This window comes from Bactrocera neohumeralis, chromosome 3 (assembly GCF_024586455.1).
Source record: "Bactrocera neohumeralis isolate Rockhampton chromosome 3, APGP_CSIRO_Bneo_wtdbg2-racon-allhic-juicebox.fasta_v2, whole genome shotgun sequence".
Taxonomy (NCBI): domain Eukaryota; kingdom Metazoa; phylum Arthropoda; class Insecta; order Diptera; family Tephritidae; genus Bactrocera; species Bactrocera neohumeralis.
Genome location: NC_065920.1, coordinates 21,010,852 through 21,024,858, shown reverse-complemented (window position 1 = coordinate 21,024,858; position 14,007 = coordinate 21,010,852).

Genomic DNA, 14,007 nt, shown 5'->3' with positions numbered 1-14,007 from the left:
AAATTTGTTGCTTCAGCGAAGTGTCAAACCAATCAGGTTTGAGTTGGATTTAGGAATGCGTCGGTGACATCTACAGATGATATTCAAGTGTACTAAACAAAACCTGGTTCATATGAACATGCTTATAGCGACATCTCTAAGTGAAATTTTTAAGATGCTGGATGATGCTTTTGGAGGCAACCCAGCAGTAAACTTCTATTGCTATTGGAATGAAATGATTTAAAGATGACGCCTGAGAGTACAGAGTTTATAAAATGCATATTCGACACATATTGTCACTCATCATATAATATAGTGCATAATTTCACAGTTTCTCGCTGGTCACCAAGATGAAGCATTGTTCTACAAAAACAAAATTGCCTAAATATGCTCCCTTTGCGAGCATGGCGAATTGCTTAGAGAACTTAAAATTTCATGAAAGGTAACATCTTCTAGATAAAAACACAGCGTCTTTAGGTCGGACGATGGCAAAATTTAAAAATTTTTCAAATTTTGATATGATTCTTCACAGAATAAAGAAGTGACACGGAAATGTATTTAGCCGTTGGAATGGCAGAAATATTTTATTGAATAAAGAACAAAGAATGTATGAAGCTCCCAACACATATGCGTGATCTTTATCGAACCATTTTTTCCTGAGAGTTGCGAAGATGTGTCACATGAACTTCATTTCTTAAAAAATTAATGACCTTCATGAAATATGAGCGCATTATTTCGTTATCAAATTTTGTATGACGCACATATGTACATACATATATGTATTATTTGGCAACAGCATGTGTGATATTTTACATGATCTTTCAACCAATGGTAGAAATAAATACACACGTTTTTATGGACACAGTTATTTTGTGCAGCTGGCTCAATTGTGACACGTTGTATTCTATTAATAGAAAACTGACAAAGCTGTGCCGAAAAAATTTTTATGTGCTGTAAATATAATGCATATGTATGCATCGACGCAGTGCGAGTCACGGATTTATTTGTATATGCTTGCTTTGTAATATTTAATAAATATAACTTTTTTTGATAATTTAAATAATAATATTCTATTTTGAAGAAATCAGAAAGTTGTTCAATTTTTTTACTTTTTCTGAAAAAAAGTTCTTGCCGGCGAAATGCTGTATGTTTTTTAATTGGAAATGTTGTTCTTAGCTGTAAAATTTACATATATTTCTGCCAAAATGCCAATTGGTTGCCATGAATGTTACTAAAATAGAACAATGTCACAATTTTTGTTTGAAATCTATATGGTGTGTACAGTTTTTTGTGTGTTGACAGATGAACGTAATATGTGTATTGATAAGTGATAAAATCATTTTTGAATTTCTAATGATGCAGATAATGATTAATATGATAGACAATATACATATTTATATATAAGTATATGCATTGTTGTTTTCTATTTAATTTATTGTAAAAATCAAATTAAATGATTAAATATACATGCTAAATTTAAATATCTATACATGTATTCATACAAAACTATACTCATATCATAATTATTAAATATGGAAATTAGCATACATATGTACATATTTAACATTGCGAAAGCAAAATTGAACCATGGAAATAAACTGTTGTTGGGAGTATATGGTTACATATTTATGTCTCTTCATATTCTTGAGTATGTGAGAGAGCTGTATTATATTTCGGCATACATACATATTTAACAGTATGAACACTGTACAATCTTTATTTGTTTTAACATTTCACAGCGTGAATTCTGTATTTGTAAATATGGTGAGATTCCTGTCGCAAATTCAAATGTTGCTGTCGAAAATGCACCTTCTCTATGTTTTAAGTTCTCTGAGCCAATCAGGTTTGAGTTCGATTTGGGAATGCGTCGGTGACATCTACAGATGATATTCAAGTTTAAACAAAACCTGGTTCATATGTACATGCCTACAGCGACATCTCTAAGTAATATTTTTAAGATGCTGGATGATGCTTTTGGAGGCAACCCAGCAGTAAACTTCTATTGCTATTGGAATGCAGTGATTTAAACTGGAATATTACATACCATGACGCCTGAGAGTATGCTATACTTTCCGATCTTGTAATTGAAATAAACAGTTAGAGTTTTTTGTTTTGTTGCACGGCTTTTCGTTAATTTGAGTTATTGGGCAATGTTTTCTTTCTGTTCGGCAAGCCGGTGTGTGTTGACACGTGCGTTTTTTAGTGCAGTTTATTAAATTATTATTTCGGTGAACAATCTGTGTTTAATAGTGAATTTCGTGCAAATAACGTGAAATAATAAGTGAATTTAGTGTTTAATTATAAAATAAAGTGTTTAATAGTAAAAATGGTGTCGGTATGTGAAATAGTGAGAAAATGAAGATCTAAGTCCGCGTGCGCCATTGTACGGGACTTTGATGTTTGCAAGTGTGCGTTATGTACATACATATGTACATATGTATGTATGTATGGATGCAGATTTAAGAAAAAGGTATGTAAATATGCAAGTATAAATTATCATTAGGGCTTTTAAAGTTTTTAAGTATGGTGGTAATTTCTTTGCACTGGTAGAGCTATGTACATATGTATGTACATACATACATACATATGTCGAGCGCCACCATATTGAAGCTTTATCTGAACTGTGTTTGCATAAATTTTTTAAATGTTTGGGTAAATGGTAATTTTGGAAAAGGTTGAAAGGATGTCATTACATTGACATTTTTAAAAAGAAATACATATAAGCATAGGAAGTTGTCTCGAATCTTACAGTTTAATTTATTTTTTGCGAAGAGTTGCCACCTTCTGAAAATTTTTAGTTTAATAAAATTGTTAAGATACACGAATTATTACAAGATTTGATACCCACGGATCTTTCGAAAGGATTACAATAAAAATTATTTTTGCGAAGGTTGCCACCTATTCAATATTTTGTATAAAAAATATTTAAACAAATAAAAATAATACAATATTGTAATGCAAAATTCTTAACAGTATATTTTTTTAAAAGGGTTGCCACATGTTTGCAACTTTAATATTAAATAGTTCAAACACAACAACATAGGAATATTAAATCGCAGAAGAAATTGAAAACTAAAACAAGAAAAAACGTTAACTTCGGCTGCACCGAAGCTAATATACCCTTCGCAGGGTTCACAGGGGGATATTAATAAATAAATGAAGACTGCGATAAGAAACTCTAATAAATGAGTTTAGAGAAAGATTGCAGTGAAATATGATCGAAAAGGTTGCTACAAATTTTTTATCCATATTTATGTACATACATACATACATACAAACATATGTACATACATAAATGAAAAATAAAAAGTTTCAAAAATGTCAGCGGAATACTTTTGATATGTGCATTTTTGAGAAGCGTTGCCATCTGTTTAAAAAATTATTTTAAAAAAAGGTGTAGCATAGGACAAAGCTGCTAGGGTATCCAAATAGAGGTTAAGGTTTCATAAACTTTTTTCTTTGTATATAATAAAGGGTGATTCATTTCGAAGTTCCCTACTTTTTTAAAGAAAAAAAACACAGAAATTTCGAATTAATGGGAAATGTTTATTATCATTCGAAAGAACATTCTTTGGCATTTATTTTTTGAAGATTATCTCATTCAAATGTTGGCCGTGGCCACATCTCAGATGATCCATCCCTTGAGTTCAATTTTTGATGACTCTTTCGAGCATTTCGTCTGATAACTAGCGACTGATATGCGTGATTTTGCTTATGTACATAACCATAGAGCCAGAAATGGACGTCATCGCTGAACAAAATTTAGCTCGAAAACGTCGAATCTTCTTGGAACTTTTCAAGAACCCATAGAGCGAAGCGATGTCGCTTGGGAAGGTCGAGTGGCTTCAGTTATTGCACACACTGCATTTTGAACGCTTTCAATTTAAGATCTCCACGTCGTTCCATACGTCAGCCTGAGTTGCTGCGAACGACGCGCAATCGACTATCCACGGTCTTCGTGTACACTCTCAGCTACGGCTGTTATATTCTCTTCACTGCGTGCTGGAAGTGGTCTATTCAATCGAATATTATCCAATAATGAATGCTGGGTCTCAAGGTGGTGATGGTGTTGCGAATTGTACGCTCAGTAGGCCGATTATGTTGACCATAAGTTGAGCGAAGCGCGCGAAACATATTCTTTACAGAAAGTGATTTTTCGTAATAATGTTGGACGATTTGGAAATGTTGCTGATGAGTCGTCCAATTGCCATGGAAATTACTGGTTACTTTGTGCCAACACGATAACTGTAGACTGATCAAATTGAAAGACTTCGTCAAAATGTATGAAAAGTATTGGCAGTCGATACCACAAAACTCCTTATTGAACTGTTTGAGCCATGTGAGATCCGTACCTCTATCAAGAAAAATGTCCTACTACTAAATTACTAAAACTACCCACTATTCGAAAAGTACTATATTAGACGATCTGACATTAGGTAATGCAAATATCGTATATCGATCTCGTTTGCATGAAAGCATATTGTTCAAAACTTGTCAAGTTTGGAAATGTTGCTGGGGAAACATTGTGCCAAAAGATTCACTTCGCTTCCAGTTGGTAGTAATTTCAAAATGTCATGTGTCCTATTCTAACATACTAACTAACTATATTCCGGAGTACTAAGAAATAAAAGTGCCGAGTGCTGCTATTTAAGCAAGCTTTGAGCATGGTCTTACAATTTATACCCGCCAACTCACTCAATCTCATCAAAGAGATCGCAGATGTTTAAATACGTAAAGTCTGATTCTATCGTTATATAGAAAGTTTTAATAAAATTAATAATAATACTTAATGGCTAAACAACAAAAGTGAGTGAAAAAATGTGTTAGGAGAAAAATATGAGATGAAGTTCTTAAAAGTTCGAATAAGCTATTACATATTTCAACAATGTTGTTGTATTTTTATAGTTTAACTTTAATTTTTTAACGAGTTAATTGTCTGGATCTATTCAATTGTTTGGATATTTAAATATATTATATAACCCATACATATGTATGTATATGTACATATTAATTAAACGCTTACTACTTTTTCAAATTTGCGGTTGAAAGCAATTTTTGTTAAATGCTTGAATTGTGAATATGTGTTTAAAATAAAATTGTATAAACGGAAAATTAAACAAAACAAGTAAGGAAGGGCTAAGTTCGGGCGCAACCGAACTTTTTATACACATGCAACTTGCAGGAATCAAAGTCAATACTTTTTGGCCAGGAAATATGCAATTTTATATATACATAACCCTATATAACTCGTACCGACAAATCAAAAACGAAAATCTTTTATTTATTAACTATTATCATGCCATATACTAAAAAATGCTCCCTAGGCTTCAATAAGGTACCTCACATACATACCATTACCACTCATATGAAGTAAAGTCAGCCGGATGTTCGAAAATCCTGATAATAGTCATATGGGGGCTAGGTCAATAATTTTATTTATGTTAGACAAAAGATACACTATTATATTTGGGAAATCACATATTGGCCTATATATGCATGGTAAGGTATGAAGTATGGGTTAATGTATCTTTATATAAAGTACTTGTAGCGTCAAACAGAATCAAAATCCAAGCAGTTTTATATTATATATGTACTACATATATATACATTGACCGACAAATTAGGCATAAGATTTGTTAGAAAAACTAAAATCATTATAAGTAGTTATGGGAGTTGGGGTAGTATCGACCAGATTTTATCTATAAACTATTATCATGCCACATACAATCACTAATCATATGCAGTAAAGTCAGTCAAAGTGTTCGAAAAGTTTAAAACGATTCAACCTCATACACAGGGTTACTGTTATCAGGGAAGGGTTATCACTGAATTGCAATTATACATATGTATATCCCATACATTGATCGATATTTTTGTTCAAAAATCATGTATAGATACGGGGGTCCTAATATTCGATTTTGCCCACTTTTTCACTGTGACATAGGAATATGGAAAGAATGACACGTACTAAATATGGTTGAAAGAGGGACCCGTTATAGTATATGATTTCACCAAAAAGTGGGTGGTGCCACGCCCATCGTCCAATTTTCAAACTGGCTCCCCTAAAGCCCTACCATACCATCTCGGGTGTATTTAGTTACAGATTTAGAGTAAGGGTGCTTATAATACTTGTGCTAGGCAAATTTGGTGATTGTAGATTTTATATATAGATTTGCACTATAAACTTACATTAGATTCGGCATGCGGTTTGTTAGAAAACACGAAAATCTTTTTTTTTAAAATTTATTATTTAGTACCTATTTGAAAGTAGATTTGTGGTGAACAGAGCCACGAAAATGTGAAAACATATGCTATCAATCGCAATAAAATGTATTTTAGAGATTTGCACACATTATAACTTACTTCACTATAATTCAGAGGGTATAAGTTGATATCATATTTGGACATTGTCCGACAAATTCGGCATATTTTTCACAACTTTTTCATAAATGGGGTTTTATCGGCCAGATTTTACATAGGATACTTATCGACTTCTCACGATTCATTGCCAGAACAGTAATCGAAACGTTGATTGAAATACACTGTATTTTTCGAATTTAAGCTTCAGATATTTGAACAATAATAGTAGCCAAAATCAATATTTTTTCAAAAATCATATAACGGGGCTTTGAAAAATTGCTTTATCACTGTTCCTAAATTGGAAAGATCATCTAAATATATTAAATCGTTGAGTATATTTTGAAAAAATAGTTTTAGCGTGTATTTTTCACACTCTCTTTCACTTCCACTGGTTGATTGTACTGATTTCTGGGCCTGGTCGTCACGAAACTGCGAAATTCCGTGAAATTATTGGTATCGATGCAAATTTGCAACTAAACAATGGAGAATACGAGGAAAAACAAAATTTAAAGATTTAGTCCTATTTCGGAAAGTAAAAATGCGTCGAAGTGAACAGAGCCACAAATGTCGAAAACATATGCTATATCGCAATAAAATGTATTTACCCTAGCCATTTAGGCAGCCGTAACCGAAATGCTGAAGAACATTCTCATATGGGGTTACATGGGTTTCCTCGGGCAAAAAACGGCCTTTTTTCAATAATTTTTTTTACATATAAAAAATGAAATATTTTAATGAATTTTTTTTTTTATTTAAAAGACTCATATTTAATAAACATTTTGTAAAATTTTCAAAAAAAAAAATAACAAAATGGCAGTCATTACGACGCCATTTCCGGCAGTCCCTCGGAAAAAAGGTGCATCCGCGTTGTCAGCAGAACTTCTTTCAGGATCATCTGAAATAAAAATAAAAAATAATTTTTTTAGTAAAGACAAAAAACTAGGTATTGGACGAAGGACAAAAAAAAAAAGAAAATTGGATTTTTGGCAGACGTTTTTATAAAAAAAAAGCAAATTTCGATGAAAATTTCTCGACATTTTTTTTTAAATAGTTGTAATTAAAAAAAATCCTTCGTTCAAGACTTTGTAAAAGATAACTCGAAGACCTGTGTAAAATTTCATCAAGATCGGTTGAGTAGTTCGCGAGAAATCTTGACAGCCGACTTTGAAAACATAGTTTTGAGAAAAACGCGTTTAAAGTTTTAAGAGAGCCTATACCTGACCTCGAGCGTCCACCTTTTCAAGGCTGTATCACCGAAACTATTAGTCGGATCAACTTGAAAATTCAAGGACAATATTCTAGAGATGTTATAGAATTTAATAAGACAAAAAAATTCGATTTTTTGAAACTGTGAAACCCATGTAACCCCATAAATGACATAAAAACTCGATTCTTGCTTATATTTAGTACACACTATTATCGATCTTGGCAATATATGTATTTTCCATTTATTTTGTAGAGAATAAAACACTCAGTATCGATCGACAACTATTTGCATTTTTTTATTTTTTTTTCTTATTTTGTATATTTTACATTGGTATTTGATATTGAGCTATTAGTCAAGTTTAAATAACCGCCTCTTACAATGGCACTCCTTTATTTGTAAGCCTTAAAGGAATTCATATTGAGTCTATATTACAGCACTTTTACTTCTATTATTTGTTACATACGAACATATGTTCATATGAGATAAATATATGTGCACATGTATATATACATATATATATGTATTTTCGAATGTGTTTAACTGTGAAAATTCATGTAGTCATAAGCAAATATTTACTGTCTTCGTGCATGTTTATCAAAATTTGCATATTATCGATTTTCATCAATGACTTTCAAGCAAAATTGAACTCAACAAAGGAGTATTACTACGCATGTAGTCAATGTGTATGTATGTATGTATATATGTATGTATTTACCTATATACCAGAGCATACATAAAAAATGTTTTTATATTTTTATAGTTATAAACGCGTACTCACAAACATATGTATGTATGTATATATTTGGTGTGATTAGGCGTACGCATGGTTCAAAATATTTTGGAATTTATGTGATATAATTTTTGATGCTGGTCCACATCATGTGCCAGATAAAATTAAATGTTTTGTACGTCCGCTATATACATATGTATGTAGTGGTTTTTATTATTCATACAAATACATATATGTACATATGTATATATGATTCTATATAAAAGTTTAAATATATGTAATTACTCGTATAGTAAATAGGCACGCACAAATATTTATTGGAGAAAATTTTAAATTTTTCTAAATTTTTGAGAAAATTTAAAATTCCACCTCGTCACTTATAGGGCCGAAGTCTTTGTGCATAGATATATGTACATATATATATATGTATGTATATAAATACATATATGTATATAAATTTGTAGCGCAATTATTAGACTTTTCTACGCTACAAATTAATTTTTTTTAATTTTAAAACAAGAAAAAACCTAAAATAATTTTAATGGAAAAAGCTTTTAATGAAAAAAGATGTTATATTGGGTTACACAAAAGCCAAAAGCGTTACAGGTGCATATCTTACAGCACAAAAGGGTTTAGAAAGACCTGTATGCTTAATTTGAGCGGTCGATGTGTATGGCCGCTATATGCTATCTATATGCTCAGATCTCAACCAAATATTCAAAGATTGTAGCTTTGTCTCGAATAATAACCTACCCAAAATTTCTTGAAGATATCTTGTCAAAAAGCATTTTTTTCCGTACTAGAACTTAATTTTGATCGATCAGTTTGTTTGGCAGTTTGTTTGGCAGCTATATGCTATAGTAGTCCGATCTGCATAATTTCTTCGGTGTTTATTGCGCTATTTTAGATAACAGTTTGTGCCGAATTTCGCGAAGATATCTTGGCAAATAAGAAAGTTTTCAGTACAAGGACTTCATCTTGATCGATCAGTTTGTGTAGCACCTATGTATGTATGTATATATAGTACCATAGTGGTTCTGTATTGGTGATTTCGAAACAAAAGCAGTAGCAAAATCTAAAGGACCTGCACAACCTTCTATATATGTACATATGTATATACTTTATAAGGTCTCCGACGTTTCTTTCTGACTGCTTTTCGTGGCCTACTTTAGGTTATAATAGTAAGTATGATACAATTTTATATACATATGTACATAAATACATGAATTTTTTTATGGTAGGAGGAGTGTGGGTCTTTAATTCGCTAAACCTAATCTACTCCTATCTCCAGTCTCTCCCACGGGACCACTGGACTAAATATTGCTTCATGAAAGAGAAGAAGAAATACTATTGTACGGACTGACTGACGTCTAATCTGTTGTAAATGTCTCAATCTTATCATATTTAGAGCAGCCGCTTCGCTGACAGCTTTCCATTTTACAGAGGACTTGCACATAAGTGCAGCCAAATTTTTACCTCCAAGTGCGATTTTCAGCTCTTCCATTATAACTACTTGAAAATCGAAGGCAATGACAGAGTACGTGTTCAAAGTCTTCTATACACTCTGTACACGTCGGACAATATGGACTAATGTAATGACGACATTTGTATAGGTAGCTTCTAAAGTACCCATGGCCACTGAGTATTTGGGTCAGGTGGTCCAGATTCCCATGTTGTCTATCTATCCACGAATGTATGTATGTTAGAAATCAGTCTGTGGGTTCACAGTCCTATGCTTGAAGTTTGCCATCGTGGCTGCAACATTGTTTTGCTTTTGAATATCTCCTCTCTTTTTGCTGCGGTAGAAGTCTTTGATAAGATGTACATATACATACATATATTCGCGCGAATTCGTCTCCCTACATGTCAATCGGCGCCATACCTCAGCAGGAACGTTTGATATGCTTCGGAAAGCACGGAGTTAATTGGTCTAGCATATGATTTTATGTATGAGAAATACATTATTACGAATATTATTTGCTCAAATGGCTTTTCATCCAATAGTTATTGCAAAAAAATTACCTCATCATATAAAAGTTTGTTTTGTGTTCTAGTTTAACTGGCTAACCAATCTTCAGAGCCAATTATAAATCCATAGAAAATTGTGAAGTATTAAACTTTTAATTAAATTAAACGATTTTGTTTGTTGCATATGTAACAACAAAATGAATGAGACCTTAAGGACAAGAGAAACTGCAAAAATATAAAAAATGCGCACATACATTCATACATATTTATGTGCATTCCAACAATATGCGCAAATTCTGGTGAACAAGAGCCAATATATACATATACACATATGTACGTATGTATATAACAGTAACTGCAAAGCTTCGCCTGCACTTAGCACCAGCTACGAGTTTTACATGTACATAAAACAAAAACCTTATGTAATCTCTTATACGTTCTTGTCTATGTACTTACGTAGTTGTATGTGTGCACGAAAACAACTTAATCTGCAAAACCAAATAAAAAGCACACACAAACAGTAAAACAAAAGCAGCAATGAAATACAGAAAACTCACTTAAGTACATACATATGTACATATATATGCATATATAAATGTATATAGACAAGAATAAGTAAATAAAAATATCAAAAAATGGTTATTCAATGAGGAAATACTTACACGATTTCCGATTGGTCGGTACATTTGCTGAGAAGGCGCAACGAGTGGGTCGCGAGTGTGGGTAGGGGACACACAACGAAAGCTGCCAACGAAATATAAAGTGAATTAAAATGAAAATAAAGAAAGGAAAAACACTTCAATACGAATGTATGTACAGAACAACTATTTATTTATTTGTGCATGGCAATATTAGGGCGTGCTTTTTTACTGAAATTTTTTTAAGTTTTATTTTTGCATAATTTAATAAACAAGTAAGGACTTTCGATGAATATAATAGATAACTCAATTAGAACCGTCAATATTAGGGTGCGCCTTTTTACTGAAATTTTTTTAAGTTTTATTTTTGCATAATTTATTAAACAAGTAAGGACTTTCGATGAATATAATAGATAAATCAATTAGGACCGTCAATATTAGGGTGTGCCTTTTTACTGAAATTTTTTTAAGTTTTATTTTTTCATAATTTACTAATCATGTAAAGATTTTCGATGAATACAGTTGATAATTCACTTAGGACCGTCAATATTAAGGTGTGCCTTTTTACTTAAATTTTTTTAAGTTTAATTTTCAAAATTTATTAATCAAGTAAGCATTTTCAACGCTTGGACAAACTTCTTCTTCTATTTTTATTCTAAGCCTTGACAAGTAAAAGTGCTTTGCTTTGTTGCCGGGAAGTGATTTTGAACTATCAGTTTGTATGACAGCTACATACTTATGTACATACATTTATGCTATAGTAATTCGATTTGAACAATTTCTTCAGATATTACAGGAATATCCATCAACAAAACAGCATCTTGAAGAGAAAAGTACGTGTTCTAAAATTCAGAGCGATATGTCAAAAACTTAGCGATAAGTTTGCATGTATACAGGCAGCCGGGCACTGATTAGTTTTATACCTATACATACATATGTATGTACATATATTTATACCTTATAGAGTATACGACGTGTCCATCGGAGTTTACGAACCACATAGCAAACTTATTGTACCCAGGTTATAAAAAATTTACCTATAAATGGACTGCCTTAATGTTTTGTATATGCCATTTTCGTATACATACATACATATGTATGCATGTAGTAAATACACATAAGGACTAAAATTATACCATTGAAATTGTGATTGTCGGGCACGAAGTGACAGTATTTGAAAACAAAATGGTGGCAAAGGTTCACAAAATTTTCTTAAAAGCAAAAGAATAAATATTATACATATGTATGTACATACATACTCATTACTTGTGCAGAGATAATATTAAATTGAACAATGACATTAGCTTCTGCTGATAACTATGACTTCCAATAGCAATGTATGGTATATACATACATACATACATATGTACATATGTATATAAAGCTAACGGTGCAAGTAATCCAATTATATATCTGTATATATTTAGTTGATTTGAGAACTCTCTACCTGGGAGAGGCACCATGATGCCGATTTTGAAACCACCACAGCCATTTTCATTTCAAATTAGGTTCCTCTTTGGCAAAAAGGTTGCCACGAATTCATTATTACACATACATATGTACATATGTATATATTTAGATATTTATGTATGTATATGTATATATAGAACATCCTGTGTTCTTATACTAAAAACATCGGGAAAACGAAAATGAGAAGAAAAATAACGGTAGTTTTATTTGTGTAAAAGCAAATATACTTGCACCTATGTACATATGTATATACATACATACATATAAAAACAACAACAGAAAAGTACCTACAACACCACCGTGTTGTAGAGAGCAAGCGAAGCGATTTCAAAGCGACACCACCTCCTAGCAGTATTGCCATCTCATTCAGAATACAATCAAAATTGGCAAGAAAAGAAATTAAAATAAATAGTACAAAAGCTAAAAGGAAGACGAGGGCACAAATGTGCCCGACAAATACACACACATATACACACGTCAATGCACATCCCTACAAATGTAATGTCAGAGTGTGACTGTGTGACTGAGCGAGCATCCAGCGGGCGGTGGGCGGCAGGCAAAAGCGATTGACAAGCGCACACAAACCGACATATATTTGTTGGGGTTGTAAAAAAATACATACATACGCATATACATCTGAATATATGTATTTAAATATGAAATAGGGAATACGAGTTGCGATTTTAATCTACGAATGTTTGGTTGTTGTTGTTGAAAGCTCCCCAAAATATCCGTTTGTTGTTGCAAAAATCATATGTATGTATGTTGTTTGTCGCTGTACCGATGTGGCACCGACTACAGATGTTGTTGGTTGCGCCGAAGAGCGAGAGAGTGCTTTCTTGCCGAAGGCTGCACACTCAACGTACAGAAGTAAACGGAACTTACGGCAGTGCCAGCGCCATTGTCATTGCCATCGCCATCTCGTTCGCACAAGTATTTGGAAAAGGAAAAACTCAATTTGTCATTTGCTTTTTTAATTTAAATATTAAAATGTTTTCCCAATAAATGTGAGCGGCAGCGGCGACGGCGCCGACAGTCTGCCCACTACTGCGCCTGGCTGTAGGTACATCGTATAACTACCAAAGCTGCTTGTGGGTGCTGAAATAATTGTAGGGTTGTTATGTGCAAGGATAACGGAAAGCTGTGTGCATGCAAATATGAGCATTGTGCGCAATATGTGAAATGTTGATTTAAAAATTTATCTAATTCTAATATGTCAACATTGTTCTAATTGATCGAAATTGACAAAATATTATAAATAAAGTAAAATAAAAATAAATAAAATAAAATAAAAAATAAATAAAAAAATAAAAATGAAATAAAAAAATTAAAATAAAATAAAAATTAAATAAAAATAAAATAAAATAAAAAATAAAAAAACTAAAATAAAAAAATAAAATTAAGTAAAATAAAATTTTTCAATCAAATTGTAAGGCCACTTGTCAGTTAGAAAATTTTGTTCTCTTCTTTATAAGAGTAGTGAAAAGCTTACACTTCACAAAAAGGAATTTATTATCAAAAAAAATTGTTTTGATCATTAGTTGTCAAATATAATCTAATAAGGTATTTTTTAATGTTATGATTAAGTATTAATTTATTAATTTACTTACTTATGTATACATTATATACAGCTGTTGACAGCTAATTAGAAATGC